Here is a 16,662-nt window from a genome sequence, read left to right on the forward strand (position 1 = left end):
GGCAGAAAATCTACTGAATATGATTGGTTATTTACTTAAATATAAGCAGCTAAAGTTCTAGCAAATTTCCATATACTACTGCTTTGTCAATCTATCAAAAAAGATTTTTTGGTTTATTTAAATTATTATACCTGGAAAAAATTATATTTGATGTGAATATTCTATATGTTCTCTTGTTAAGTCCACTTCCCATTCATTTAAATATCAATTTAAAAAGGCAGTATTTCATAGCTTAAGTATTTTACATCCTTAGAGATTCTGGGAAAAATATGAAATAAGCACAAGTAACTTTAGCTCTTAAAAAATGTCTTTAAGTGGAAATAGTCAATGAACAAGACGTATGAGAAGGCAAGCATGCTAGTGAAGCTGTGCTTATTATCTTTCCCCCAAACATTTCCATCTGCTGAACTTTCCTATTAGTTCTGAGACTACCACCATCCTACCACTCACCTAGCTAACAATCTAAGTCTTCTCAGCTCCTCATTACCAACCACCTTATATATTCAATCCATTAAATCTTTAATTTCTGCCTTTGCAACACTCTTATATATGTTCACTTATCTATTCAAACAATACTTCTTGACTGGCTATAATACCATCCAATTGGTGTCACTCACCATCCATCTGTCAATTCAGATTCAGCTGTCAATAAGAGTTAAAAATGAAGGTCTAATAAGGTTTAATATTATCTCTCTACTGAAAAAACCTTAAGAAACTAATATAAAATGCCATTATCTTAAGCCTTTTCATGACTTTTTTTTTAAACCAAACTTTACAATTTTCTTGTATTTTACTCAATGATCCAGCTACCCTGACCTACTTGTTTTGCTTTTACATGATAATCCATATTTCATTTCATACCAACTGTGATCCATTATTTTAGACTGTCTTCCCACTGCCTCCAGACTAACTTCAAGAATGTCCAAATTCCATTTGCTGCAGAAGGCCTCTCCCATCCCTCACTCCTCTAAGATAATTTTTTTCTTTATTCTATATATATCTGTATTGTATTTACATAGTTTTTGTATATGGTCTTCCCACCTTAATGTGTGTCCACAAAAGGTATAAATCACAAATTGTTTTGTGAATGTTTGTTTGTTTTTTGGGGGTTGCCTTTCTTTGCATTCACATCTTGGCATATAGCATGTAGTTAATATATGCCTTTAATGGATTGATAGACCAATGATCCAATCATTTCCAAAAACAAAGTAACACTTCAAAAAAAAACAGCACTATTCGCTTTGATCCTAAGTTATTACAGCTAGAAATATATCCCAAAGAGGTCAGTGACAGAGACAAATGACTTAGAAGTATCAAAATATTCATGGAATACTTTGTGGTAAGAAGAAAGTGGAAGGATTTTTCCCCTTCAATGGAATGGGAAATAATTGTACAAACTAATGTATAATATCATTTTCCATTCCACAGAAATGACAAATATGAGGAATTTTGAACACTTTTTTGCAAATTAATACAGCCTGAAGAAAGCAGAAGTAAGGCACTGGTATAAGCAATCTACTAAAGAAGATAGTAAGTGCTTTCTTTTTTAAGGTTTTGAATAACTATGTTCATGGTTTACTATATAATTACACCCCACTTATCTAGAAGTTAGATGTCTAGAATCTTTATTCATCTAGAACATATCTGCGTCAATGAACCTGAAAAAAACAGGAACCTAAATAGTAAATTGTAGAGGGCTGAAACTATTGAGTCGATGCACTGAGGTCAGGATTGTTGAGCCCTTGAGGCTAACTACCAATTAACAATACTCTATGGGCATATGCTTGGAAAATGGTCCTTTCCACTATCCAAAGCTGGCTCAATGATTGGTGTATACAGAGGATTGTAGGAGGGACTAGGGGGTGGAGTAAGACTACCCAGAGTCACACTTGGGCGGTAGAGGAGGGACAAGGAAGTCATGGAGATTCTGCTTCCATCCTGTTCAATCCTGCATCCAAGGACCAAGAATAAAGACTGAGGACTTTTGCTTATCCTGACTCTGGCTGATTCTAAGATATCCTGGGTGCTAACGTGGTCGTCACATTAAATAATTTTTTTAAATGGTAAAATCTAAATAAAAAAACAACATTTTACTCTATAAGGGAGATTGAGGAAATTTCTGGTGCCGATAAGAGACAATGATGTAATATTGGATCATTTAGAATATGGAGCAATAGTTTGTCATTATTCAAGTATTTCCTTAGAATAAGTCATAGTTCAACACTAAGGTTCATAATTGGGATTTACTACATCAATTAAAAGATCAAATTATGTTTGGTATCCTTTATTTTTAGAAACTGTAGCATTTCACAAATTTTAGAAATCATTTGTTTTGGTTCTCAAAATATGATTATTCTAAAAGGGAGTAGAAAAATGTTTTTTCATATAAAACTTCAAGTATTCATTCCATGAGATGATAACTAAGTTATGAATAAAAGAAAATTAACTTATTTTTATATTTTATATTTTAACTACATATTTTAACTACTTATATTACCTTGCCCCCCAAAAAATCTGCATCACAAAGCATCTATGTACACAATAATTTAAAATGTTTGATTGATCTATAATTATGGGCATGTAATCATAAGTCAATGCCTATATTTCAAAGCAGAATTCCATTAATTTACAATGTAATTTTAATGGGCCACTGCTTCAGTTTCCTCCATAAAAGACAATTCTACACATTTTTCTGAAGGACTATTGTGAAAGCAAATTATTTAATGTTTATATAGCCTTTAGCATTTAGCATTTATAAAGTATATTACACTCAATAAGGAATATTATTACTATTAGTCATTATGTAGAAAATTGCCAAATTTCTCAGCTGCCAGTATAAATGAAAAACTATACAAAGAATTCCACTGACAGCATTAGTGAATGCCAAAGTGAAAAATACTCTCAAAAACAGACATATGTAAAGAATGAAAAGTCAGTATTATCTGAGTTTTAGCTATGGAAATGCCATATGTTTATGTTCCCTGAAGAAAAAGTGGTGTAAATTATTCATCAATTTCATTTCTGCAAGTAGAAATAGATAAAATAATTGCTGAATGACAGACTTTGAATGAGACTGATTTTTCCACTCCCTACTGGGGTCCTCTCCAAATTAAAATTGAAATAGGAACTGAACATAGAAAACAGAATACATAAAACAGTATATAAAATCACTCAATTTTTCCAGAGTGCAAAGCTGTAGAAGTATGCATAGGACTATGAATATAGAAATCAGTTATTCTAGGTACTATTTTCTAGGGACATAAGTTGTCAAAAAGAAATATTTCCAAATATTAGCTATAAGAGCACTGAGCTACCTTCAACATATCTAAGTCAATTGGTGTTCTAAATAGTTATTTTCTTGGGCATCAACTTAGTCATTATTGTGACTACCAACCATTAAAAGTAATACTATATATAAATTTCTGCCTATAGAAATGACAAAGTGATAGATATTATCTAAAGTAAATGTAGTAATTCCCACTTGAGAATTTATTCCTAAATAGAAGATAGTACATCTGTAATACATATAATATATAATACTTCTTCTTCCCTCAGGTTGAGTAATTACTTTCTTTGAAGTTAATTATAATCACATAAACTTTTATGTGTTCTATTAAAAATGCAACAGATTTCCCCCCTCCCTCTCTTATTGTAACAAAAAGTCTAATTATTAGATTATAATAGCTTCTTCTAGGGACATTCTCATGGAGATTATTAATTTCTGTACAAGGGAGGATCCCTTACCTTGTATAAAGAGCAACTTCCCAAAGTAACAGAATGTGTTACTCTTAAAATAATTATGAAAAGACACATGAGGTACAACATAATCTCTTATTCAAACACAGAAAAAGTTCCAATGTGTGGCAAAACTGAGCAGCAACCACTCTATAAAAGTCACTAATGGTACAAAGCCAAAAATGGAACAGACTCTGCTCTCAAAGACTTTATATTCCTTCTAGTCTATGTGCATTGTCTTAGGATATACAATATCAAATGACTAGGCTTATAAAAAGTTCTTTAAAGTCTGACCAATCTCTATGTACTCCATAGCATCTGCTCCAGTCACTTTCATGGCCATTGGAACAAATTGGTTCCATCATCCCTCATTCTGTTGGAAAACATGCTTGGGATTGACATCCCCCACACTCACCAAGGGATCTGAGACCAGTCACCCTCAACCTGAATTAGCTACTAGGGTGTAGCTGCTATGCATGCTACAGTTTCTTAAACCCACAGATGAGAATTGAGTAAGGGTAGACAATAAAGGTAAATAGCAGCTCAAACAAGGATTTAGCAAACCTTTACACTAAATGTGCTAACCACCACCACCCCTCTCCCCCGAAATTACATACATTGCAATTAATTATCTTCAGAATATATAGAAGCAATCAATTACAGAAGCCCTGTATTTGATAAAACCAAAGCCGCTCAACTATTCGCTTAAGAAATAACTATTCAAAAAATCTACTGGAAAAACTAGAAAGTAGTCTAGAAGAAACTAAGTTTTACCTTAATTCACACCAAATACCAAGAGAAGCTCCAAATGGAGATCTGATTGGATATATGGGATGAGATCATTAAAAAATTAGGAAATAATGAAATTACTTTTTAGATCTCTAAATAGAAGAGTTTGTGACCAAAAAAAAAAATAAATAAGAAGGATAAAATATGATAAGATGGGCATTTTTGATTTTACATAATTAAAAATATTTTCTACAAACAAAAGTAATACCACTATAATTAAAATATTAAAAAGGGTAACCAGGGAAAACAATCTTGCAGCAAATTTTCTAAGAGTCTAGTTTTTCACCTTACATAAAGAACTGATTCAAATGTATGAGAAAAAACACTATTTTTTTCCAAATGACAGATGACCAAGGGTTATAAGTAGGAAGATTTTAAAGATTTAGCAAAGGAACACATGTCCTTCTAAAAGTAAGGACCCTCAGGGAATCAATTCCTGATTCCTGATTCCAAGATTCTAGTCTTTTTTTATATCAAAGAGTAGATAGACTTTTAAGTTCTTAATCTGTCAATAAGTTTGCCAAATTGTTAAAAACAGTTTCAGGTATTAAAATTAGATCATCGTTTAAATTATTATGCTAAATTTTTATGAGTAGTGGCAACAAGATAGATAAAATTATTCATTTCGAAAAAGCTTTCAGAGATGTATCTTTTATGTTTAGTAATTAGGTGTGTCAAAAGTAATATTGTCCCCAAATCCAAAGCAATATTTAGTGAATGGGAAAAGTTACAGGTATAAACAAAAAACAGACAGGCCTAAACAACAACAAAAAAAAGTCTTTGGTGACTTTTTTTTTCCTAAATTATTATCACACTTCATATATGAAACAAGAGATAAGATAATTCATCTTCCTTATCACAAGTCATCTCAGGGTAGGAAATAATAATGAGACTTCAATTCTTTAAAAACATAACAAATAGTCAATTATTTAATGGTAAAAATAGTTTCTTTAACAAAATTATTGGGACCTTGAGTTTTTTCATTTCAAAAGTTAGTTGCATGATAGACAAAGCTGATGTACTTTGGTTGATTTGGTTGATTGAACAGTTAATTACTATTAATGGCTTCGTGTTAATAAATCTTAACTCATAATCCTGAAAGGTTAAAGACAAGGGGAAACTTTTCCTTTTAATTTATTCCCTATTGTCAAATATAAGAAACAATGAAAAGCAGAATTTGATAAAAATGAACCAATAAAAAGATACAAATGCTTCAACAAGATTGAAATATGCCAAATAATGAATAAATAATGAAATATGCCAAAGAAGAAGTAGAGATCATTACTGATCACAAAATAGCTAATTTTGATTATATTAAGTTAAAAAGTTTTTGTACAAACCAAACTAATACAGACAAGATTAGAAGGGAAGCAATAAACTGGGGGATCATTTTTACATTTAAGGGTTCTGATAAAGGCCTCATTTCTAAAATTACAAAGAATTGACTCAAATTTGTGAGAAATCAAGCTATTCTCCAATTGATAAATGGTCAAAGGATATAAACAATTTTCAGATGAAGAAATTGAAACTATTCCTAGTCACATGAAAAAGTGTTCCAAATCATTATTGATCAGAGAAATAACAATTAAGACAACTCTGAGATACCACTACACACCTGTCAGGTTGGCTAAGATGACAGGAAATGATAATGTTCTATTGGTCATGGAAGGGATGTGGGAAAACTGGGACAGTGATACATTGCTGGTGGAACTGTGAATGGACCCAACCATTCTGGAGAGCAGTTTGGAACTATGCTCAAAAAGTTATCAAATTGTGTATACCCTTTGATCTAATAGTGTTTCTACAGGGATTATATCCCAAAGAGATATTAAAGAAGGGAAAGGGGCCCATATATGCAAAATGTTTGTGGCAACCCTTTTCGTAGCAGCTAGAAACTGGAAATTGAATGAATGCCCATCAATTGGAGAATGGCTGAGTAAATTGTGGCGTATTAATGCTATGGAATATTGTTGTTCTGTAAGACACAACCAGCAGGATGATTTCAGAGAGGTCTAGAGAGACTTATATGAATTGATGCTAAGTGCAATGAGGAGAACCAGAAGATCATTATACACAGCCACAATAAGACTATATGACAATCAATGATGATGGATATGGCTCTCTTCAACAATGAGATGATTCAAATCAATTCCACTTGTTCAGTGATGAAGAGAGCCATCTACATCCAGAGAGAGAACCGTGGAAACAGAATGTGGAACACAACATAGCATTCTCACTCTCTGTTGTTATTTGCTTGCATTTTCTTTTCTTTCTCAGTTTTTCTTTTTCTTCATTCTTGGTCTGATTTTTCTTGTGCAGCAAGATAACTGTACATACACACACACACACACACACACACACACACACACACACGTTGTATTTAACATGTATTTTAACATATTTAACCTGTATTGGACTATCTGCCAGCTATGGAAGAGGGTGGGGGAAAAGAGGGGAAAATTTGGAACAAAAGATTTTCCAAGAGTCAATGTTGAAAAAATTACCCATGCATATGTTTTGTAAATAAAAAGCTTTAATTAAAAAAAAAAAAGGAAACCAACAAAAAAGAATTTGATCATTGACATAAATTAGGCATGGCATAAGCTATATCACAAGTATCAAAAGTATAAAACTTGACTTGTATTGATTTTATACACATTTTTCTGTCTTTAAACCATAGAATCTTGGAGTAAAATAGTACTTTGAGATAATGAAACATCTTTGTTTATATGATAGTATGAAATTTAATTTCTAATTGAATTAAACATTTTCAAAACAAATCCTTAAAATTAAATAAATAGCCCTATCTCTTTAGAGGGCAGTACCATCTCTCCAAGAATCCCAGGTAAACAAGGAAAATGTCATACATGACTCCTTCATAGTTCCTTCCTTGACTCCTTCATACTGCCACTTATCGAATCAGTTTTATTCAGTTTTATGAGTTCCCTTTCCACAGTATGTTTTGAGGTGTTTTTTGTTGTTGTTGGTTTTTTCCTAATCCCACTCAACAGACACTTCCATAGTACAGGCCTCCATGAATTCCTATGTTTTCCATTATCTATTATAGGAATTCTAATACTCCCTGCTGTTTAGGGAGAACCCTACATACATACATCTGCTGATGTGATTTTTCTAAAACTCTGGTTTGACAATAAAACTCATTTGCCTTCATAAAAATGCAAGGATTCAACATTCACCTCAACATACTTTTTTTTTCTTTTACTATTTCAGCCAAATTTTACTCATATGATAAAATGATACATGATAAAAATATGTTACACAGCAATTTTTTAGTGTTTTCCTCACAACCATGTAAGAGAGGTAGTTCACATATTGTCTCCAATTTTACAAATTAAGAAATCAAAACCCCAAAAGGAAAAGTGACCCTGTCAGGAGACATTTGAATAGTTAAAGAGTAAAGTAACAAAAAATGCTTGATTTAGAGTCAAAAAACATAAGTTCAAATCCTACTATTTGTGACCTTGGGCAAGTCACTCAAACTTTTCACTATCTCAATTTTTTCACCTAGGTACCTAGCATGGCATACTAGATAGATTCTAGACTTTTTCTCAGAAAGACTCTAGTTCAAATCTTACCTCAGATATGAGCCCACTGTATGAATCTATTAGGCAAATCACTAATCAGCCTAAATCTCAATTTTGTTCTATGCAAAATAAGAATAATAATAGCACTTATCTCATAAGATGGTATGAGAATTCAAACAATGCATAAATTGCTTTGCAATTTGTTGCTAAATAATAATATTAGTAATAGTAATATATAATATTATTATTTATCTGTAAAATAAGGGATTTGAATTTGATGGTTTCCAAGGTTTCTTCTACCCCTAAAGCAACTGCCAAAGGTAGAACTCAAACTTTTCCACATTAAGCAAAGTATGTATTGAAGTATGTCCATAGGTAGATTTCAAGGAAAAGACTTAACTGAGGGGGATAAAAATCTAAAGTACATTCATAGGATAACATCAAATAAGATCACATTTCCAGGAAACAAAAGGAACTGGTTCAATTTTTTTACAATAAAGAGTTATTCCACAAAAAAATAAATTACCAACGACTATGAATAGGAGTTTTCAAAGGAAGAAGTCCAACCCATCAAATGCTATATGGAAAATACTTCAAATCACCAATAATTAAATGTCAATTAAAACAACTGTTTCCACCTCATACCCAACAGACTGGAGAAGATGGAGGCCGTTTCTTTCTCTGGTGAATTCTTTCTGGAACCTCCATTTTAACATAAAAGAGTATCCTTCATTTTCCAGATTTGTTCACCATGTCTCCACCTGAATCTTCCTCAGTTAGAATGTAAATTCCCTTAAGGACAACTAGAATTTGGATCCCCAATACATAATATCTGGCACATAATAAGCACTTAACAATGCTTGTTAAGTAACAAAATGATAGGGGAAAAATTGCTGGAAAACTGGGTCACTGCTGGTGGAGTTGTGATTTTTGCCCAGTTGTTCCAAAAAGAAATTTGAAACTATGCCTCCAGGATTACTAAACCATGCATGGTCTCTGACTTTCTTATTTCCCTATTAAGCCTATACTCCCAAAGAGATCAAAGACAGAAGAAAAGAAGCCATATATACAAAAAAAATTTAACAGGTTATTTTGCAGGGGAGGGTAATAATACAGAACTAGAAACTGAAAAGTCACTTCTTTATTGGGCTTAGCTAAATATGTATCTACAGGCATATATATATGTGTGTGTGTGTGTGTGTGTGTGTGTATACACACACACACACACATATATATAAACATAATGGAACATTATTATAACATAAGAAATGTCAAAATGGAAAGTTTCAGAGAAACTTAGTAAGACAATTTTAAAAGATTCAGTAATTTTGATCAATTCCTTGACCAATCAAAATTATAGTTCACTGATGAGAGGCAAGAAATGTGTCTACAGATAAAGGCCAGGGAAATACTAATGATACATTAAGGCCAAATGTCTTTGATGGATGTGGGTGGTTGTTTGGATGCTGAGTAGGAGAAAGCCAGTTAGCACCAAACAGAAAAGCACATTGGTTCTGGAGTAAAGAAACCAGACCTCCATATTTAAATTCTCTGTTTTAAAAGTGATTTTTTTTTTCATTTAAAACCATGCTGACTCCTGGAATAGGAAAACTATCCCAGGTGTCATATTAACTAGAACTACTCCTAGATCGTCTACATTGACAGAAATAACCAATTCTCTCTTTTCTCTAGCTCATTGTTTTCTTGTGAAGGAAAAGCTAGTGCTGCATTTGATTCTTCCAGAAATTTGATTTAATATTTTGTCTAAAATATAAATGATCTTAGCCATCTATGAATGCTATAGAAAATGTTCCTTCAGAATGCAGGTGTTTTCTAGCTATCCACTCTGATGCTACATTGCTTCAGGCTGTGCTAGAGGATATCCTCAAAAGGTTTCATCTGTTTGTCATGGGCTCAATTAATCTCTACCCCTAGGGAATTTACTTTCATGAAACAGTTTCAAACCCTGGGACTGCATGAGTCCTGAAACTGAATTGTTGGAAACTATGTTCTACCATCTGATGTTAAATGTGATACATGACAGACAATGATAAAATTTGTTCAGTAATTAAATGTAGGCATCATACGATATTTTTAAGAATTAGAATGTAAAGCTTAATTATCTTTATATTTGATCTAGAATATGCTCTTTTGTTTTTATCATACTGTAATTTTTTTCATTTACTAAGTTTTAAAACATGATGCATTACTTCTTCCACTAATGAATCAGTATTAGGCTGCTGAGTTAGCAGAATTCAGTAACAAGCTATTTTGCAAGTATATTACTCAGTCATATGTATTGACTGTATCTAAACACTACAATAAATCTACAATAAAAAGCTAGGATGAGCAATCATAGTCTCAAGTGAAAGAGAGATTAAACAATCTAGGCCAGAACACCCTTATTTTTTCACCACCCTTTCCTACACTGATGAATTCAATCATTAAAAGAAGTATTTAAAAATGTCATACTCTATACCACTTTAATCATTTATAAGAGCTTATTCAAAAAATCATTTTTAAAAAATTCATGGTTAGCCACAAGCTCTTAAATATTGAGACATATTTCCCAGAAAATGGCCAGGGTATAAGCTCATAACCCCATGGGATATACTCTAGCCTAAAGGAAATCAGACATCCTGCAGTTTCCACATTTCACAATGTCTTTTGAGATCATGGGTAGAACTTAAGGAAACATTTTCATTGTATCATCTCTGTGAAGACAAAACTATTTACAAAAGTCAAATGATATCTAAGGTCAATTCATAAGCAGAAATGTAAAGAAAAAATGATTCTATAGATATTTTCAATGGCTACTATAGATATTTTCAATGCATTATCTCATATTGAATTGTATTTCATTTTGAATATTACTTCTTACAACTATTATAGTTATCTAATAATATTTTGTGACTATTCATTTTAATTAATACATGACCAGTATAGTTCTTCCCTGGTAACCATCACTATAAGAAACTACTATGGCAGAGAGTCATAACACTTTCATAGAGTTCAAATTGTTAATATTTTGAAGAAAAAGGCTCATTTGAATATTCTCTGAATAAAAGATTTTCTCATTCTGGAAAAGCAAATATTTCCTCTAAGTAACTATTGTATATATAAGACCAAACAGATATAAGTTTTTTTTCTTCTATTACAAAGCTGAGCAATTACACATAAAGAAATAAAGTACAATAAAATTATGGCATCAGTTCACACCACAGGAATCCAATTTAATTATTCCCAAGAGGTAATATTAGACTGTTTAAAAATAGGAGGAATAACATGCTATCATTACCACAGAAGTCAAAGAAAATTTGCGTCTTCCATAGGCTTAGTGACAACTTTGTGAAAATAAATCCTTAAAAATTAACAAATTGGCTAATTTAATAATATATAAGCAGTTAATCAAAAATTTTTGTTGAGCTTAATCATATATAAAAAAGGAATATAAATGAAAATAATAATAATAGGCAGGGTCTTACAAGAAGCTCAAACACTACTGTGAATACACAACACAAAAACATGAATATGTCTTTAAAATACAAACAAAAAAATATAAACTTTAAAATAAAAATAAAAAAACAACCTGTAAATGAGTATAGATTAATGAGTTATGAAACAATCAAGTAATCAGAATAGCAACAGGAATGAGGTTAATGAGAAATACTAGAAATTTTAATCCAATGTTTTCTTTTTTTTTCTTTTCTTTCTTTTTTGGCTGCTTAGACAGCACAGAGCCTCAGGGCATTGCTGAATCCAATTTTTTAAAGCAATACTGGGGACAATGTAATTAAGCAATACTAGGATAATTAGAATTTTGTCTGTCAGTTTATTGTCTAGGAAGTATCAGGAACTATGCTAAGTGCTGAATCTACAAAAAAGAAAGAAAAAATATGGGCCAGACAGCATGCAAACAAGTCTGTAGAAATAAGATATAAAAATGATAAATTGTAATTAATTTCAGAAGGAAGGCATAAAAATTAAGTACTGGGAAATATTTCTTGCAGAAGTGAGACTTCAGCTGAGACTTAAAGGAATGTAGTAAAGCCAGGAGAGAGAGAGAAAAGGGATGGAGCAACCCTGGAATTAAGATTATGTAAAAGCAACAATAAATTGGTATCACAGACCACAGAATGAATAGATGAAAGGAATAAAGTATAAGAAAACTAGAAAGGCAGAAAGGAGCCAGATTATAGAGGATCTGAAAATCCAAAGAAGATTTTACATTGATCCTGGAAATAACAAGATGTCAATGGAGTTTATTTAATAGGAGAGAAGAGTAATATAGTCAGATCTATCTATATTTTAGGAAGATCATTTTGATAAATGAGCACAAGATCAAGAAGAGTTAGGAGAGTCTTAAGGCAGGGAAAACAATGAGCAGGCTTAGGTTGTAGGTAATGAAGGTCCATACAATGCGCATTTTTAAAAATACCTCCAGAAAATAAACTTGTTCATATATTAGTGAAGATTAATTCTTTCTTCTTCCCTTTCCCCCAATAGAAGACAAGAAGTGTAGATAGAATGGGGTGAGAGAGGAAACAGCTAAGTTCTAGTTTTTAGAACTAGGCACAGAGAGTTGTTCTCACTATCTTTAATTTTCTAGAAGAGGAAAGCATCTTATGGCAAGAGTAAGCAGATGAGAAAAAGGGTTTTTCCCCCCCACTATATATGTGTATATCTAAAAGCAACTGATAGAAATAAAAGTCCAATGTATGATCAAATTCATAAGTTTTCCTCTAAAAGTAGTGCTAACCATTTTATCTGGAAAGGACTGAAAGATTAAAATCTGACTTTAAAATTATATATAAAGTGTGGAAGACAAAAACATGTTTTTCAATCTAACTCAAATTTGGGTGAAATTTTACATTAATGAAAATCTTTTATTCAAAAACATCCATAATGACTATTTTGCAAGAAGTAGAGGAAAGATCCAAAACAATATACTATCAAGAATCAGGGTTTTTTCTACTTTTATTTTCATTAACTATTAAATAAAACTAATAAGCCATAATTGTTCAAGAACTAACAAAAGAATTGTGGAATTCAGTTCAAAGGTGATATAAGATAAAGAAAAATAGTATAAAATCCAGATGTTCCAGAATAGAGATTTTTTCAAGTACAAGGTATGATTTGGGAATTGTTTTAAAAATAACTTATTACTTTAAAGAGATGCTGATAAATTAACAAAAAAAAATTAATGTCTTTAGGAAAAAGACGTTTCCTAAGATATGTATCTGACATTTTCATGCTAATTTTAAGTAAACACAGAGAAGCAGATTTTCAAAATAATAATGACATAATACTTTTAAAAGTTATCAAAATATTAGATGCAAAAGATTATATTTTCTCTTAATCAACTATTAGTTAACGCTGCAAGTTAAATAATACTTTTCAGAAAGAAAAAAAAAGACAAGCAGGATGTGGAAAACAAATATGGCATATAAACTCACTTTAACTTGTATACACACACACACACAAACACATCTTTTTTTATTATCAGCATGTGTCCAAATTAAAATTGTTACCACATGCTGAATAAACTTTTACAGCTGTTCAACTAAAGAGATCAAACAAGATTTCATCATACATTCTTAGAACTCTTACTAGTCAAACATACAGAAACAAAGACATGTCAAAACATCAAGTAATACAAAGATACAACAATTTAGTAATTTTTAGTTCAATAAATCTTCCATAAACACAGTCATAGCTAAATGTACTTTAATATTACTTCTTAACCAGTTTTTATAGGTGATACATTATAAAAGTAAGAGAGAAAGAGAGGGAAGAAGGGAAGAGAGAGGGAAGAAGGAAGAAAAGAAGGGAAGGAGGAAAGGAAGGAAAGAATGGAGGAAAGAAGAGAGGAAGAAAGGGAGAAGGAAGGGAGGGAGGAAGGAAGGAGGGGAAGAAGGGAGGAGGAAATGGAGGAAAGGAGAAGGAGAGGGAAAGGGAAGTACTTAGTGACTTTTCAAGACTCTTTTTTCCACTAAAACAAATAATAAAATTCCACAATAACCTTGTATTACAGATAAGATTAAGTATTAGACTTATTTTACATCACTTCCTTCCATGTCCCCTGAGTTGCAGCTAAAATAACCCACTAGCTATTCCCCAAATTTGAAATTCCACCTCTTCTGTGTTAAGGACCATGTCTAGGTGAAGCAACAGGTCAATTCTTCGAGAGCCTCCACAGCTGTGAATCATGACATCTAAAGCTGTCTTTACTGACACAGGTATCGCTTGTGTACTGGGAGTGAAATAAATTGGAGGCAGAAGGAAGAGGAGAGAAGTCAGACAATGTGACTGCCTTGTCAGTAGAGAGATCAGAGAACAGCAACTGCCTCTCAGTCTCCTTGTATCATCATCATCTTCTCACATGAAGAGATCCATTCTACAGGTCTGAGTAAAGAGCTTCAGCAGCCACTGGCAGGTGACTCCCGAATTTATTTCTGTGTCTCTGTATTTATTTTCTACTTACTTCTTCTAGAATTTTTAGCTTTCTTTAATACCAGGATTAAGTAGCATTAACAACAGGAAGGCTTTCCTAAAAATCACTAGCTGATAATCCTCTCCCTCTTCAAATTATGAGGCATTTATATCTATATACCTAATCTTATGCTCCAGCACCTTCATATAGAGATCTGTTGTGGTTTTCTTTTTGTTTTTGTTTTTAAATTTTGGCCTTCCCTTCCAGGAACTAGCACTATACATATACATAGCAGATGCTTTGAAAAATGTCTACTGAGTTAAACTAAAACAAAAGAAGCCAAACAACTTGAAAGACCTGATTAAAAAGAAAAAAGAATTAGAACTAACCAGTATATATTTGTACCAAATCAATGCAGTTAGAATTAGAAAATAAATTAAGTAATTTTGAAAAATCACTACAAGTTTCTCTTCTAACATATGTGCAGGAAACTTTCAAATATTTAACATCAAGGGCAGTTTCCCAATAGATAAATGATCAAAGAATAGGACTAATTTTTCAAAAGAAAAAAACCCAAGCTAGTGACAGCCATATGGGAGGAAAATCATTTTTAAGAATAGAAATGTAAAACAACTTTGAGGTTCCATCCATTCTCATCAGAATAGCAACAATGATATAAATGGAAACTGGTAATGGTTGATAGGGCTATCAAAGGACAGCCATATTAATGAACTGTTGGTGTAACTATAATGTAATCTATCAAGTCTATAATGCAGCCTAGACCACAGTCTAAAAGCATGTGACCCAACAACACTTGAAAACCCTGTAGTACTACTAGTCATATACTGGCCCATCCAAAAGGAAAAAAAAAAAAAAATTAATGAAAATAAAGAAGACAAGGATCCATGTATCATCCACATCATTTAACACAGCTCTTTTTTTTGTAGGAAACACATGGAAACAAAGTGAGTACCTATCAAGAATATAATAATTGAACAAATTATTTATATGACTGTAATAGAATATTATTAAACAATAAGAAATAAGAAGAGGATCAGATTCAGGAGAACATCAGAAAACAGATTCTGAACTCATGAAGAGTGATGTGAGTACAGCAAGGAGAACATTTTACACAATAACCATAATAATATAATGGAAAATTATTATGAAAATTTAATTCATCAATACCATGATCAATCTTGACTTCAGAAGTCTGATTATCCTCCTGGCCATGCTTAAATCATGCTTCATATTTTTTGACACTTAGATAAAGAGTAAGAGGTACAGAACTGGAAATCAATTTTCAGGCTTAGCAATTATATAAATTTTTTGTGATTAAGTTCATATCTTACAATGAAAAATTGCTAATTGCTGTTGTGGATGGGGGAAAAAAATTAGGTAAAGTAGAGGTGAATGTGATAAAAAAAAAAATCCATGAAATACTTTAAAACACAAAGAAGTGGGCAGAAAAAATTTCAAGACACCAAGAAAGGACAGTTTTGTTAGTTGTGAAAATGTATAAAGCTGAATATTCAATCTTCTGTAAATTTAAATATTCATGTTTCTTAATGTTAAATTAGAAGATGTTAAGTGGCAAAAGAGATTGAGAATTAGATCTAGATGAGGAAAAACTGAGTTTAAATCTACCCTTACATTTAACCTCCATTTCAATGTCCTCATCTGGAAAATAAGGGTGTTAGGTTGTGGTAAATGAAATATCATTTATAAAAACACTCAGACACACTTAATAAATGCCTATTCCCATCTCTTAAGTGCATGATTTTTTTAAAAAAATGAAAAAAGAAAGATTCCTTCACCTCTTTTCAAGGGAAAAAAATTAAAACAGATACTACACTTGATCTTAGCCAAAAGACCAGGAAGTCACAACGCAAAGTACCAAATCATGACTAATATACTTTATTCCATGGCCAATGAATGGGCTCAATATCTGAATTAATACCCACATCTTTCCCCACTACTTCACATTTTATCTTTCATACTTCCTATTTCTAAACTAGGAATACAATCCTTACAGGAAGAGCAGTTAAAAGGAATAGAGATAGAATTAGAACCAAATTCATTTCTGACTTAGGAAAGCACAAAAAACGATAGCAGCAGCAGCTAGAACACAGATGTTTAGATTTGCTAAGTGTTTTACAT

At 31.9% G+C, this 16,662-nt stretch overlaps 1 protein-coding gene and 1 pseudogene across 4 annotated transcripts in view; both read right to left on the reverse strand.

The window, feature by feature from the left end:
- ROBO1 (roundabout guidance receptor 1) overlaps positions 1–16,662 on the reverse strand; it is a 464,510-nt gene that overhangs the window by 246,178 nt on the left and 201,670 nt on the right. The window lies entirely within an intron of this gene.
- LOC127558583 (uncharacterized) lies at positions 16,277–16,387 on the reverse strand (annotated as a pseudogene).

The sequence above is a fragment of the Antechinus flavipes genome, chromosome 3, assembly GCF_016432865.1.
Source record: "Antechinus flavipes isolate AdamAnt ecotype Samford, QLD, Australia chromosome 3, AdamAnt_v2, whole genome shotgun sequence".
Taxonomy (NCBI): Eukaryota; Metazoa; Chordata; class Mammalia; order Dasyuromorphia; family Dasyuridae; genus Antechinus; species Antechinus flavipes.